Raw genomic sequence first — 16,604 nt, 5'->3', positions numbered from 1 at the left:
GCTGACGGCAGTGCTGGAGGCCCAGCCTTCTTCTTGCAGGGGTGCTCAAGGCGGCATGCCGGGAGTGCCCTGGGCTTCTGCAGCAGCCCCTAACTTCTAGATGGAGAAAGTATGATGTTTGAGACCTCCCCAAATTATAGCAGCAAATATTTTTAGCATCTCCACCCTTTAGCATTCCAGCCCATTGGCCACAAAAGGGACCCTTTGGAGATAAAATAGCCAGGAGCCTGGCTTCTGGGGATCAAACAAGGTCTGTGATGTGAGCACACTTTATAAATTGTGTATAAACTGGGATAAATTGTATATAAACAGGGAGGGTCTTCCTGTGACAACTGTCAAAAAGCAGAGGTTTTGGAATAAATGTCAGCAGAGACCAGGAGAGAAAGGTCAATGAGTAGCAGTTCAGATGGAGGATAACAGTCTGAAAGGCCCTGACATGAATGAATTCTTCTGAATGCACTTGAGCTCTTATAAAATGAAAATGACAAGCTGAGATCCACTAGTTCTCAGTTTGAGTCCCAATCTGAGAAATAGAGCATTTCCATAACAGCCCTAGAAGAAACTCCAGCTTGTTGTATTATTAGTTGCAGGACTGATAATGCAGAAAATCAAACACAAAATTTAATTTATTGTGTTGCTGGATAGCAATGACATTTGGACTCAGAGTTTCCACAAGTTTTCCGTGTGAAAGGACATTAATTGCTGGAGATCAATTAATTGCTGGAGATCCTGGCCAACATGGTCAAACCCTGTCTCTACTAAAATAACAAAAAGCTAGCCAGGCATGGGGGCATGTGCCTGTAATCTCAGCTACTCAGGAGGCTGAGGCAGGGGAATCACTTGACCCTGAGTGACAGAGCAAGACCCCAAAAAAAAAAAAAAAAAAAAAAATACGGTAATTGGTTTAAAAAATGAAATTTTAAAACTTGGAATAGGGTCATCTATTTGACAAAATGAAACTATTTGACATTTTTCCATAATAATTTTTAAGTATGATAATAAAAGAAGAAAAGGAGGAGGGGGAAGAGAAGCATCGGATTGGTCATATTTTCAGGGGCCCTGCCTCTTCACTAAGGAGGTTTCTGGTGATTTAATGGTCCAAGCCATGTCAAGATGTCACCTCCAACGTGAATTTTCTGCATTCTGCAGGCCCAATGTTTGCCAGACTTTTTTGGTAAGTTAAGGAAACCCATATTTGTATTTGTGGCTCACAAAATTGAAATGAAGTCACTTGTGTTAAAAATTCTGACAAATTGAGCCAGGGAAGACAGTAAAAAGAAGGTTCCCGTGCACGAATACCTTAGAGCAAGAACTATTACAGAAGACTCTGCAAAAGCTGCAACATTTCACAAAGATCATCGCAACTTTACACAAAAAGATACTTTTTTTTTTCTTTGAAACAGAGTCACTTACTCAATTGCCCAAGCTGGAGTGCAGTGGCATGATCGCAGCTCACTACAACTTCTACCCCCCAGATTCCAGCGATTCTCCTGCCTCGGTCTCCTGAAGAGCTGGGGTTACAGGCATGCACCACCACTCCCAGATAATTTTTGTATTTTTAGTAGAGATGAGTTTTCACCATGTTGTCCAGGTTGGTCTTAAACTCCTGACCTCAACTGATCCACCCACTTCGGCCTTCCAATGTGCTGGGATTACAGGTGTGAGCCACCATGTCTGGCCACAAAAAGATACTTCTGCCGTGTATTCTGCCTGCCTGTCCATCCTCAGACTGGTGCCACCCTTGTCATTGATCTTTGTAGCCCAGGATAATGATCTCAAAACAGTGTGTAATCCTCCTCATTTTTCATTTAAAAACCTTTGTCTTTCTTCACTTTCCAGAGTCTGCACATAGCTTACTGTGGCATGCATATTCCCACCTTGATGCCCATTTTTTAAATAAATATCATTTTCTTTTAAAGAGCTTCTCTCTGTTATTGAGGTTATCAAAATGGTTCCAGAAGCAAGATCAAAGTCAGCTCATCTTGGACAGATCAGCAGCCCTGCTGTGATACGGGCTGAGTCCTTTGCTCACTCTGCTTCTGTAAGTCACATTTTCTGCCCCAGTGAATCCCATCTTGGATTCGCAGACTCCCTCCTCTTGGTGAGCTCGTTTTTGTTTTGTGCAGGATCTGACCTGGGGTTATAAGGCTGCCTTATATGAACGACCTCACATTTGTCTGGGCCTATGAAAGTTTGTTTGGGCAAGCCCTTGCTTATAAGTGTCATTTTGGAGAGTACTCTGGTTTCTACAGAATCTGCATTCTGACTCTGAGGTGTGTCTTTTCTGGTGAATTCACTTTTGGTTTTTTCTATGAGCCTAATTTAATATTCTGTTTGGTCTGGATGCCTGGCTTAAAATTTTTGCGAGCACTCTTATTTTTGCTTCATTTTGTTTTGGTTACACACATCTGTAAATGATTTGACTCTGTAACTTTTTCTCCTCTTGTTTCTGAAGACCTTCAGAGAGCAAAATAATAAGCATTCTAAATGATGTGAGCAGGATAGCTAATTAAACGTCATTAGAGCAATCGCCACCATTTAAACCACTGGTTCAAACTCATGACATTTCCTACGAGGATTCATAGGATGTTCGTTGCTCTCAAGACATGAATAAGAACTGAAATGAGATTCTCAAAATTCTAAAGCATACGAAACCCTCTGGGACTCCAGCTGGCTACCCATTCAAAATTTATGGCCCATTCTCATGTACATTTTTAATCAATGGAAAAATTACACCAAGAATAACATATGGCCATTAAAGGGAATCCTTTAAACTCCCCACGCCCGCTTTTCTTAAAACTAAATAGAAACAGCAGCCAACTACAGAGTTAACATTTAGAGTCTTCTAAGTTGTCTATTTCTTTTTTCTGCGTATTTTTAATTTTCTGACTTTTTTTTTTTTTTTTTTTTTTGCTAGTGCTAAATTCACTGCTTATGGCATCCCTGCCAAGATTTTCCAAAAGCTCTTAAAGGGCTTTTAAATTAATGACTTTACAAATTACAATGATTCCATGGTAACCAACAACCTAGACACCTGAGTCATTTCTTTTGGAAATATAAATTTAGGTTACCTGGCTAATAATCACTGTGGGTGATGGAACAGTTAATTAATGAATGGATATTCTCAAAGGAAAAAACTAGATAAATATTTTTAAATGTTAGGCTTTCCAATCAAGCTGGTAAAGATCTTGAGCTCAGAGCAATAATATAAGGTATCTCAATATTATAAGCCATAAAAATTGCTTTGTCTGCCATGCATGGACCACAGAAAAAGCCAGGAAAAAAAAAACAAAACTGCAACTAATTTTTTCTGAAACGCTTCCCCTCCCACATTGACTAGTCAAGCAAACGAGGCCAATAAACAAAAGATAAATTTGTTACTAAAATTCAAGGTTGCTTGGAGATTTGGGGGTTTTCTACACAATTCAACCAGCCCTAGCTAAAATGTAAACACTTAACAGTTTAATTCCTAAAATCATGTAAAACTAATTTAAAAAAAAACAGTTAAAGAGATTTGTGTTAACCAAATGACTTTATTCAAAATTTTGATGCGCCTTCTTTAGATTACCAATCTGGCCAAATAGCAATGTGAAAGGTCCCATTTTGTCAGAAATATAATTTGGATCCAACTGTCTTTCATAATCCTTTGAGTTTGTGTCATACACTGTTTTACTGTCTCATGACTAAAATTCTAAAATGAAAGCTATAAACTCTGTGTGTGTGTGTGTGTGTGTGAGTGTGTGTGTGTGTATTTAGGTGTGTGTGTTTAGGTGTTTTTACATAAATGTTCATGTATTATGTTGTGTATTGTATCTACATATAATAAAGAATCTGGCATAGTCAAGTAGAAATCTCTTAAGGAATTCTGTGAATATTGACTTACATAAGTGAGTGCTTATATAAATTGTTAAAATACAGTAATTAACCGAAATGTCTTTTAGTTCACCTGACTTAAGTAAATATTTAATAAATAAGCTAGGTTTAAATTTGTTGATAAAATAAAAATGTATTCAGAGTTTTCAGCATAGTTTTTTGCCTGAGTTTACTGGCCAGACAAGATTACATTCGTCTCTGCTAGATGCTTTATAGTCATAACTATAAACTCAGCCTAAAATCAAAATGATCTTCGTTTGTGAAACTCTTTGATAAGTAAGACTAATTTAATATTGTTGGTTTAATAAAAACAGCTGTATCTTCTGAATTATTGGCAAATACCCAGGTATTTAACTTTAGTTTTCTTATGTAGGTAAACATCTGATACTCACAAGTTATAAAAGTTGTTATTAAGGATATAACTTGAAATGTTGACCAAATTTGTCTAGTAGATTAGTTTTTGTAAGTAATCTGGGTATAATTGTTAAATAAATAAATGAAAAAGGTGAATGTAAATGGAATAAATGATTACAAATGAACTTTTTATGTAATTTAAAATCTTAAAGTTATAGTCAATTAAGCAATAGATACTTATTAAATATTCAGGTCATTTCCATAAAATACTGAAACATAAATTGATGAATATCAATGTAAGTTTGTCCTTGGCTTCTTAAATTTTATAGAAAAACTAAAATATATTTGGGTCTTTTAGTACACGTAAAATTACATTATGGGGAAACATGTTTCTAAAATTATAATATGGTTTTTAATCTGTAAAATACTGATACATCACAGGTAGTTAAAAATTTCTTGCTTCTCATATTTTCACTAGAAATTTAGGCTACTGAAAGTTAAAATTCTAATATATATAATTCTGTATAACAAATGTACTAAAAAAGTAAGATGTATTTTTCATAAAAAACATAATAAAAACATTAAAATATGTTCTTATTGAGAAAAGAGAATAATTGAGTCTAAGTTCAGAGACTAGTTAAGATTTTCATTTCAAAAAATAAATTTAGAAAAGAAAGAGGAGCAAGATAGAAAAAAACAATAAATAGAAAAGAAAGATGTAAAGAAAGTTATAAGTTATATATTTTTGGTACAGAAGTTTAAAAAATAATTTTTCAAATAATAATAAAAAAGAAAGTAAGTTTTTGTCCTAAAATAACATGACTGTTTAAGAAAGAGTGAGAAATAAAGGTCTAGGCTTATAATGAAAGATCTGAGTAAGTTGTAGAAGGTTTATGAAAGATGAATTTATGAAAAGTATTTTCTATATTCTGAATAAAATTTGATTCCCCTATATTAGAACAACAGCCTTCTTGAAGTATTGATTTGCTTTTTACAAAAATTGCAAGAGGTTTTGAATTTTATTTCTGAAACCTGTTTCTTTAAATTTTCAGGCAACTTCGAAATGGCAGCTTTTTCTCTGTTTTACAGTCTTCATTTAATTTCCCTGGCTTCAAGTTAGAAATGCTGTCTTCTTCAGCTACACTGGTAATTTCATTTCTCAATGTAGAGTTTTCCTGCTGAAACTTCTCAGATTCATATCCCAGAGTTCCAACTGTTGTTAGAGTTTGCTGCATGTGATTCACAGGTCATGAGTTATGGCCTTCTGCTCTTCCTCTTTTTCTCCTTGAGACAGTACATTTTGGCCAGGCAGGGTGGCTCATGCCTGTAATCCCTGCACTTTGGGAGGCCAAGGTGGGTGGATCACTTGAGCTCAGGAGTTCAAGATCAACTTGGCCAACGTGGTGAAACTCCATCACTACTAAAAAAAAAAACCCAAAAATTAGCCAGGCATAGTGGCGAGTACCTGTAGTCCCAGGTACTGGGGAGGCTGAGGCAGGAGAACCACTTGAACCTGGGAAAAGGAGGTTGCAGTGAGCCAAGATGGCACCACTGCACTCCCACCCGTGTGACGGAGAGAGACCCTGTCTCAAAAACAAATAAACAAAAAACAAAAACCTAACTATAGAATGACTGATCAGCAGTACTCTGAAAGAAAGATCTTGATCAAAAGGGGAAGTGTAGAAGTTGTCAGAATGAAAATGGAGCCACTTGTGCTAAATCCCTGACACATGGAGCCAGAGAAGGACATGAAGAAAGGGTTCACATGAACATATGCCTGATAACAAGGACTATCACCAAAGACTGCAAAAACCACAACCTTGGACAAAGGCTATCACACCGTTACACAAAAAAAATACTCTTGTGAGCACATCAGCCCAGCAACTGCCCATCTACCCTCAGAGTGGCACCACCCTTGTTACCGATCCTTGTAGCCAAGGATAGTCTCAAAACAGTTGTGTAATTCTCTTCATTTTTTCCTAAGAAAAGGCTTTGTCTTCCTTTACCTCCCTGAACACACACATATGGCATGCTTGTTCCCATTGCAGTGCCCATTCCTGAATACATTCACCGTCCTCTAGAGAGCTTTTCTCTGTCAGGCAGACACCTCTATCTAACAAATATCTCCCACTATTTTCCCAAGTGTCATTATCTTCCAGCCACAGGAATCTTCCTCTAAGTTCTGGAATAAGCTCTTTCCTGCCTCAGGGCCTTTACATATGCAATTCTTTCCTTCAGTAGGTGTCAACCTTAGTTTACCTCTTCATAATTTTCCTAACCATCCTACCTAAAGCAGGCTCCCATATACATCCTTATTTTCTACCTCAGCCTCTTACCAATTTCCTCTATAACACAACTTGACATTTATATTATTTGTTTCTCTTCCTGGAAGATTTTTTGCTACTGGCTCATTGTCATGCTCTCCAACCTTCCTCCTTTCCTAATTCTTGGCAATGTCAATATTCACAGAAACAGGACTTCCTAGTTCCTGGATCTCCCCTTTTCCTCTTGTGATGTTTCCCTTCACTCTGCCTAAGACACTCACTCCCACGGTCACAGCCTTGATCTTATAATTGCCAATGCTGTGTGACGCAGCATTATAATCGCTCAACTACCGTGTTCCTCTTTCCCTTATTGTACTAGCAAAACCAAAGCCTGATTAAATCCTCCTGTTCGTGTACTCCATGTGTGCTTTTTTAAAAAATTTATTTTATTGCATTTTAGGTTTTGGGGTACATGTGAAGAACACGCAAGATTGTTGCATAGGCACACACGTGGCATTGTGATTTGCTGCCTTCCTCCCCATCACCTATATCTGGCATTTCTCCCCATGCTATTTCTCCCCAACTCCCCACTCCCCACTGACCCTCCCCTATTTCCTCCGAACAGATCCCAGTGTGTAGTGCTCCCCTCCCTGTGTCCACATGTTCTCATTGTTCAACACCCACCTATGAGTGAGAATATGCGGTGTTTGATCTTCTGCTCTTGTGTCAGTTTGCTGAGAATGATGCTTTCCAGGTTCATCCATGTCCCTATCAAAGGACACAAACTCATCGTTTTTGATGGCTGCATAATATTCCACGGTGTATATGTGCCACATTTTCCCTGTCCTATGTGTGCTTTTATAGAGCTAAAGAGATGGGAGGGCAGCACCTCCACCGTGATTGGCCATGCTTTCACTTTACAATCGCAGAGGACTCCTAATGCTACTTAGCAATCAGACTGTATTTCTTGAATCCATTCTCTGCAATAATCCACCCTAATCCATTCTCTAATCCATTCTTTCCCATTCTCCTAGGTGACAAGTTCATGTTTTTCCCTGTTTCCTCAGATTTCCAAAACCTCCTCCTCCATTCTTATTCTAAGCCAATGACATTACTTCTTGCTGCACTGAGAAAATTAAAGCAATCAGGAGAGAACTTCTATATGCTTCCAGCTCAACATTCTTCTACATTCCTGAAAATATTCCCTCATGTTCTTCTCTCTTTTCTGTATTTGGGTGAAGCGTCTTTGATCTCAGCCAAGGCCAATCCATCTACTTATGCACTAGATCTGTCTTCTAAGACAATGCAGCAATGGCTTTCTACTCCTGTACCATCAATTCCTTCATCTCTACTTCATCATCCTCTTCTGCAAACACAGCTTATTTCTGCCAGACCCTGTGGGAGGTGCACTAAGAGGCACATAGGTTGATAAACAGGTTTCAGAAGTTACCCTTTCCCCATATGTACTAATATCATCATTTCTGACATGAGAAAAAAGAGTCCACTGTTCTCCTCATGGGATGATTCGAGGCGGGGTTTGGGAGCTCAGTGCAGAGCCAGAAGTTGAAACAAGGAAGAGATAGCTGGAAAGTCTTGAGCAATTCAACCTCTGACCTCTCCTGACCGTTTTTCCCTCCTCAGGGTCTTCAATATAGCTCAACTAGAGGTCCCCTATAGGGAAAGCAGGCCTGTTCAGGGGACCAGAGCATGGGCACACAGTGACCCCTGAGTGCAAACCCAAGTAATAGTGGCCATGAAGAGGTGAGGCTAATGTTGGTAATGTGCCAGGGGAGTGATACCACATCTTGTCCCTGAACTCAGTTTACATGTAAAATAACATAGAATGAAACTACTCTGGGATTTCAGAAACTGGCATGATTAGTTCCAGATGAGGAATCACAGAGGAGTTAGCATGGAATGTGTGCTGCTGAGGATCCCAAAGAGGTGTTGCTGTTGACTGAAGCAGAGAAAAGAAGCACTAATGCTGTTCTAGGGGATTGACTTCTGGGGACAATGTGCCAATCAACTAGAACACTGCCAGCAGAAAGAAAGGAAGGCAGGGCAGATGAAGAGTTGGAATCCTTAAGTTCCAGCCATGTCTCAGGGCAGGGATTGGAGTCAACCACTATTTACTTTTTCAACCATCACAACTGCTACCCAGTCTTTGATTAGGTCCTTGGCTGATGGAATCCAAACATTGCAATACTCTTCAAGCCTCACCTGAGTTTAAGATATAGATTTTGCTGATTGACATCGAGTCATCTTAGTTATTTATCACTCCATGTAACACAGTTCCAGCCATGATGTGTTTTCTGTGCACATCTGAGTTGCTCGATCACTCCAGCCTAGACTGCAACTAGGTGGCTGGAACCTTCCTGCAGGCAGATTCGACCAATGTCGATCCTTCTGAAATGATACCAGCTCACAAGCAGATGTCCAATTGTGGATGTTGGTTTGTAGCCCCTTCCTCAGTACTTGTAAAATAATTGAGAAAACTGATAAGGACTATAAACTACATATCTAACAGCGTTACTTAAGAATCAACTTGGGCTCATGACTGGCATGATGCAACATGTTCACAGGAAGTATATATGGGATTAGGTATTCAATATCAGTGACATTGTTCATGAAAATAAGGAAGAAAGGAGGAAAAATAGTTGACAGGAACAAACATATAAGATCAACTGATCTGGAGGATAAATCAGGAATCATTAATTTGAAATTTGAAGGCTGGGCATGGTGGCTCAAGCCTGTAATCCCAGTACTTTGGGAGGCCAAGGCAGGTGGATCACCTGAAGTAAGGAGTTCAAAACCAACTGGCCAACATGATGAAACCCCGTCTCTACTAAAAATACAAAAATTAGCTGGGCGAAGTGGCATACACCTGCAGTCCCAACTATTTGGGAGGCTGAGGCAGGATAAGTGCTTGAACTCGGGAGGTGAAGGTTGCAATGAGCCAAGATCATGCCAATGCACTCCAGCCTGGATGAAAGAGAGAGACAAGAAAGAAAAAAAGAAAAGAAAAGAAAAGAAAAGAAAAGGAAGGAAGAAAGGGAGAAAGAGAAAGAAAAGAGAGAGAAAGAAACAAAGGAAGGAAGAGAAAGAAAGAAAAAGAGAAAGAAAGAAAGAAGAAAGAAAGAAAGGAAAGAGAAAGAAAGAAAGAAAAAGAGAAAGAATGAAGAAAGAAAGAAAGAAAGAAAGAAAGAAAGAAAGAAAGAAAGAAAGAAGAAAGAAAGAAAGAAAGAAAGAGAAAGAAAGAGAGAAAGAAAGAGGAGAAAAGAAAAGACAGAAGTAAAGAAATTTGAGCCAGCCCATACTTAATTTTGGCCACTCACACTGCTTAAGATTATTTGTTTCCAAACATTTGTTCATGGTCCGGATGCATTGCAATCAGACTCACCTGGGGAATTGTTAGAATACATTCTACATGACTTTCACAGAGGCCACTTAATCTCAACTATCATGTGCCCAAGAGTTTGTTTAAGTAAATTTCTTAATAAGCCAGTACACAGGAAAATAGCACCATGTCATATGCAGGTACAATAATTTTAGAAATTTTATCTAAAAATAAAAATTTGAATTCCTATGTTTATGAATGGACTAAGATAGAATCTAATCTTATATAAATCACATGGAATCATTATTCCTATTTTTGGCTTGCTAGAAACCAAAGTAGTAACCTCAGTCACTTAAGGCTAATAAGAAATTTATTATTTTAAATAAAAGTATGTTTTTTGAGACAGGGTCTTATTCTGTTGCTGAGGCAGGAGTGCAATGGTGCAATCACAGCTCACTGAAGCCTCAGACTCCCTGGCCCAAGCGATTCTCCCACTTAGGCCTCCCAAGTAGCTGAGGCGGCAGGTCCACGCCACCATGCCCATCTAATTTTTTTATTTTTTGTAGAGATGGGGTTTCACTATGTTGGCCAGGCTGGTCTCAAACTCCTGACCTCGTGATCCGCCCGCCTCGGCCTCCCAAATAGCTGGGACTACAGGCACATGCCACCACACCTGGCTCATTAAAAAAAATTTTTTTTTTTTTTTTTAAGATACAGGATTTTGCTATGTTGCCAAGACTAGAAAGGACATTTTTTATAACAGGAATTCTATGGTTATGGTTGCGAGCAGGCTCTAACATGAGGTGGCATCAGCAAAATACCAATGTCTGATTGTATTATCAGGGAGGAGTGCATACAACTCCAGCAACCTTAGTGACTTCAGGACAACATCACTCTCTCATGCTAATTGGGTATGGGTTTCAGCAACTCTCCGACCCCCTGTTCTTCAAGGCATCATGTCTGAATCTATGTAGTGATCAAGACGTGCATTCTCACAGCTTCACATCTCAGCTTGAGCCCTCATCTTGACCACTGTAAGGAAAACAGACTGGAGAACCACTCAGAGGGCTTTCCCTGCTTCAGTCCAGATGTGAGACCTAGCATTTATTCTAGCATTTTTTTTCTTAGCCAGAGCACAGACCTGTCCACCTGCAACTTAGCTGGAAGGTGTTGCCTTCCATATGCTCAGAGGAAAAAGAGAAGCAGATATTCGCAAGAATTCGTGATGTCTCTCACACTCAACTTAGCCTTCCTTTTTCTGGAAGTTTCTACACAGCCATCTGTGGCCTGGCATATGGCTTCTGGAATGGTCCCAAAGAGATGCTGCTACTTTGATAGTGGGTACCAGTTATTTCTTCTTTAGGGTCACTTTATAGTCTCTGTCAGTGAGTCTGTCACTTAAAATGGCCCAGTCCTGCAAACACGGCTCAGTGCAAATGTTTGATAGTTGTGTTCCTCCAATTGTTAGCAGGCAAGGAAGGTGTAAAGTCAACTGCTGGCTGGGCCTAGGAAACAGGGGAATTCTGGAGTTGGCTGTTGTCACTGGATAAGCTTGTTGGCATTCAAACCAGACACAGAGAATTTGGAAGAACAATATGTCACTGTTACTTTTCTTCCATTGCACAGTTCCCTACTGCCCCTACTGAGAAGCTACAAAGGCAGGATAGATGTAATATCCAAGCCATTTAAATGTCAAGTGCTAAACTCATGCGTGTGTATGTATACATACACACATACTAAGCATATGAAATTCACTGTAATGTTTTACAGCCAATTTTTGGATAGGACTAATCCACGAACCTAAGGGGAAATGGAGATTTCAAAGCTTCACATAAATCAGGGATAATGCCAGCACTTTGAGAGGCTGAGGTGGCCAGATCAGATCAGGAGTTCGAGACCAACCTGGCCAGCATGGCGAAACCCCATCTCTACTATAAATGCAAAAATTAGCCAAGCATAGTGGTGTCTGCCTGTAATCCCAACTACTTGGGAGACTGAGGAAGACGAATCTCTTGAACCCGGAGGCAGAGGGGTGCAGTGAGCTGAGATCGCACCATTGCACCTGGGCAAAAAGAGCAAAACTCCATCTCAATAAATAAATAAATAAATAAATAAATAAATAAATAAAAATAATCAGGGTCTTCAATCCCCAGGCTGCAGAATGGTACTGGTCCTTGGCCTGTTAGGAACCGGCTGCACAGCAGGAGGTGAACAGCGGGTGAGATCAGTGCCCTCCTGTCAGATCAGCAGTGGCATCAGATTCTCATAAGAATGCAAACCCTACTGTGAACTGCACATGTAAAGGATCCAGATTGCACCCTCCTTATGAGAATCTAAGAACGACCTGAGATGGAACAGTTTCATTCCAAAGTCATTGCCCTGACCACCCTCCGTGGAAATTGTCTTTCATGAAACCAATCCCTGGTACCAAAAAGATTGGGGACCGCTGACATCAATCATAAAATCAAAGGTGGTGCTCTGGCCTCCATGGGAAAACGTATAAGGAAATATCAATATGCAATATTAATGAATTCACTAATGAGACTTACTGCACAGTGTGGCAGGCAAGAGATCAAAATGATAAACTGGCTTCCTGCTACGGTCCTTACTAACATCAAACTTAAGTGAAAGAGGAAAGAAGTTGAAACAAAGTATGAAAAATTATAAATTGTGAAATTAGATATTTACTCAGTAACTTCCTCGATGAAAGCTTTGTAACCCCAGAGCTCTGAGAGATCCATGTGACTATGAATACCAGTGGTCACAGACATCTCGCTCCTTCCTGATGTGATGTTTTAACATGCTGAGCTTGACGTTGCAGGGGGAAAATACCAACATCACTTTTTGTTAATTAATTCATGTTTTCGCACTTAATGTGGAATCAGGATTTAGAAAATCATACTTGAAGACCCATTTCAGAACTACCCTGAGCTCAGGAGCATTGCAAATCCTCAAGGATTACCAAACTGTCTGGTAGATAACAAGCCCCAACGGCAGAAGAGTTCTGCCTTAGGTGACCAGACGACCAACATGATGATCTATTAAGTCAAAAGATCCATACAGAGAGGCTGGAGGTGCTGCCTTTGCATTTGAAAGATATTCTCTCTCTTTTTCTTTTGGAGTCTCTCTCTGTTACCAGGCTGGAGTGCAGTGACACGATCTCAGTTCACTGTAAACTCCGCCTCCCGGGTTCAAGTGATTCTCCTGCCTCAGCCTCCCGAGTAGCTGGGATTACAGGCATGTGCCACCATGCCCAGCTATTTTTTGTATTTTCAGTAGAGACGGGGCTTTGCCATGTTGGCCAGGATGGTCTTGATCTCTTGACCTCGTGATCTGCCTGCTTCAGCCTCCCAAAGTGCTGGGATTATAGGCATGAGCCACCAAGCCCAGTCAAAAGATGTTCTTTAGGGACAAAAATACTGTATTCCTCAAGGTCTTTTCATGTTAATAAGGCTAATGTCGTAAAGCTTGAAATCCAGGCCATGGGATCCCATCCCCAGGGAAGCCTCCAGACTGCACTTGGAGAATACACCCCTGGTACAAAATGCAAGGACAAGTGAAGGACAAACACAGACCTAATGACCTCCTCAGGCACCGGGGTCAAAGAGAAAATATGGCATGACCATAGTGCAGAGAGAATACCTGTACCTGGAATAGTAATGTAAGCACAGAGAACGAGAACAATGCCGGTTTTCCAGGGCATGACTCAACAAGTCACTTACATTCCTTGAGTTTCGGTTGCTCATCTGCAGAGGGAGATGACAGCGCAGTGACTATGGCTCAGCATTGCTGGAGGTCATATCCTTGGAGACTGAACACACAGGAAAGGAGACTGAAACCGCCTTTGCAAAATTATAACTGAGGAAATGATGACAGTGAAAGAAATCAGACCTAACCAACTCCATCTTGCTTCTAACCTTTAAGCTGTCCTTGTTCATTTCTGGAGGTAGGCTGAACTTTGGGAGGGAATTCAGTTCACGGTTTTACTCTGAAACAAAATTGATAATAGCCTTTCCCTAAAAGACCTCCTTCTTGCCTGGGGACCAGTTTGCCTTTGCAGGACTAACAAATTAGCTACAGATTAGAAATTACAGTGCAGGGGTCATGCAGCCTCTGGCTCCAAGAGTCTGAACTTCTCCAAATTACTCCTAAGGATAACATCATTTACTGTAAAACCTAAGATTAGTGCTTAAGATATTTGGCAGATTACACTGGAAGGATCAGCTGACGCCAGCCAGATCAGTAACCTGGCTCAACCAGTTCTGCCAACCCACCCAGGAGCAGAAGACAGCAAGAAAGACTCTTCGACCCCCTATGATTCCATCTCCGACCTGACCAATCAGTATTCCCCACTTCCCAAGCCCCTGCCTGCCAAATCATCTTTAAAAACGGCAACCCCTGAATGCTTAGGGAGACTGATTTGAGTAATAATAAAACTCTGGTCTTTCACACAGTGGGCTTTGTGTGAATACTCTTTCTTCATTGCAATTTCCCTGTCTTGATAAGTCAGTTCTGTCTAGGCAGCTGACAAGGTGAACCAATTGGGCAGTTACAAAACTGCTGCTCCTCAATGAGTTTCTATATGTTTGGACCATACAGTGTTACTACATCGGCTGTCTCCCAACGCACCAAAGTAGGTCAGTTCCCAGGTTATTCCTGGGCTCAGTGAGAGATTAAATAATTTCCTAAATTCCCACAGCTAGTAAGCAACATATCAGTATTTGAGCTCCATGTTGTCTGACTTTACCACAGAGGCTTTTCCACTCCATCAGACTGCCTTCTGAGGGTTAGGGACTTCGGAGGAAGGCCAAAAGTGTGAAGGAGAACACCTGGGGAAGTCACCCTTTTGGAGACCCTGAAAGAAACTGTCATGTATTTGAATAGAGTCTTTCTGTTTGTTTAAGTTAAAAGGAATTAAAGGTGTGCTTTCTTATAAAGGCAACCCATTCTTGTGAAAACATAAACACACAAAAGCATAAAGAACAAAGTAGAAGTCATTGTCCCAGCTGGTAAATCTGCATTCCAGGATAGTCACCGGGTTGTCTGAGAGCCTTTCATGCACCTCCTTTCGTTCTCTGTACATGCATAGGCTCTAACCCTATGCAATGTACTGGGGTTAAGTAACTTGTCCGTATAAACTGAGCCCAGCTCTGTCCCAAATCCCATGATCTTGCTATAGTCTATTTCAGGTGGTGTCAGGGCCACCATTTTTTCCAGAGCCATTTAAATAAGGAAGGAGACTCCCAAAAGTCTTGTGTGGGTGTAGTAGCGTGTGTATATGAGCACGTGTGCAAACTGCTTGCCTTCAGCACCCTGAGTGCCTTGCCCTGCCCTCCCTGGTGAACCTGAGGGCTCCACGGGAGAGCAGGGCACGTCTCCAAGTGTGCCTCAGCTCCCTGAATCCGATCCCCACAGCTTCCGGTATCTGAGCTTAAGTCGCTTCACAGAGCCTTCCCTGTCTTCCCCCCTCCCCCGCTAGAGAACAGAGGTAGAGGGAAGGAGGGCAGAGAAGTCCAGAACACGCGCGTCCTCGTTGTTTGCAGGAAGGGCTGATGTTGACCAAGCTTGTGTTTGCCCTCCTTGCCCAATGCTCTCTGAGGTGAAAAGCCAAACACCAGGCCCCAAGAACCAGTTTAAGTAAATCATTGATTTTTCACAAAATTCCTGCAACTATTTGGTTTTTTGTTCCCGGTCATTCCACTGAATTAAATTAAATTTCTATTTGCTGTTTTGACAGCAGGCACACAGTCCTGAGGGTAAAAGAACAAGGGAGTACTACTTATTCCACCAGGCCCTTTCTGTAATCCTCGCTGCAGCCCCACGGTGTCAGGGTGATCTTTTCCATTCCACAGATTTTTATCTTTTGAGATGATGTCGCTGGCTCTGGGTTCTTGGTGGTCAACGGCAGATCTGGGATTCGCACTATATCTGACTTCTTTTCCACTTAATTGCTGGAATCCTTCCAAGACAGCAAGGAAAGGAGACGGTGGAGGGGAGAGACAAGAGTTTTTAGGTATAGTTTAGCATAGTCTACAACTAGCCATTCCACCCAAAAGAAATGAGAACACAAAAGACTTCTGCATGAACGCTCACAGAAGCTTCATCTGTAACAGACCAAAGTGGAAGCCACCCAGACCTCCACCCATAAATGGGCTAACTGTGGCCTATCCACACGGTGACCATGGATAGGGCTCAGCAAGAAGCATGAATGCACTGCTGATGTTGGTGACAACATAGATCAACCTCAAAAACATGATGTTAAACTAAAAAAGCCAGACACAAAAACATAGGCAGTGTCTCATCTCATTTACAGGCTCTTCTAGAAGAGGAAAACCCAGTCTATGGAGACAGAAATCAGAACAGAAGTTACCTTCAGGAGGCACTGATAGAAAAGGGACCTCATGGATGGAAGAACTTGCTCTGTCTTGCTCAGAGTGGTGGTTACACAGATGCACACGTGTGTAAAATCTGTTGAGCTGTGTATTTAGGAGTTATGGTTTTACTACATGCAAAGAACATCTCCATAAAAATAAATCAATGAAGACAGTGAAGGGATGGTGGAAGGTGGAGAGGCAGGAGGATTCAAGAGAGGCTTTCTAGTGTCATCTCATATATTCTCTTCAACCCTCACCTGCAGAGTAGGGATGGTAAAACGTTCCTTGCAGAGCTGTTGGGGAAATGGAAGTCTGTAGGCAGAAACTGCTAACAGAGTGCCTTGGCATCTGGTAACCAATCAGCAAATAGGCTGCTCTGGCTGGGATTCTGATGAGGAACTC

Source organism: Cebus imitator, unplaced genomic scaffold (genome assembly GCF_001604975.1).
Source record: "Cebus imitator isolate Cc_AM_T3 unplaced genomic scaffold, Cebus_imitator-1.0 Scaffold193, whole genome shotgun sequence".
NCBI classification, from domain to species: domain Eukaryota; kingdom Metazoa; phylum Chordata; class Mammalia; order Primates; family Cebidae; genus Cebus; species Cebus imitator.
This window is presented reverse-complemented; position numbering follows the sequence as displayed.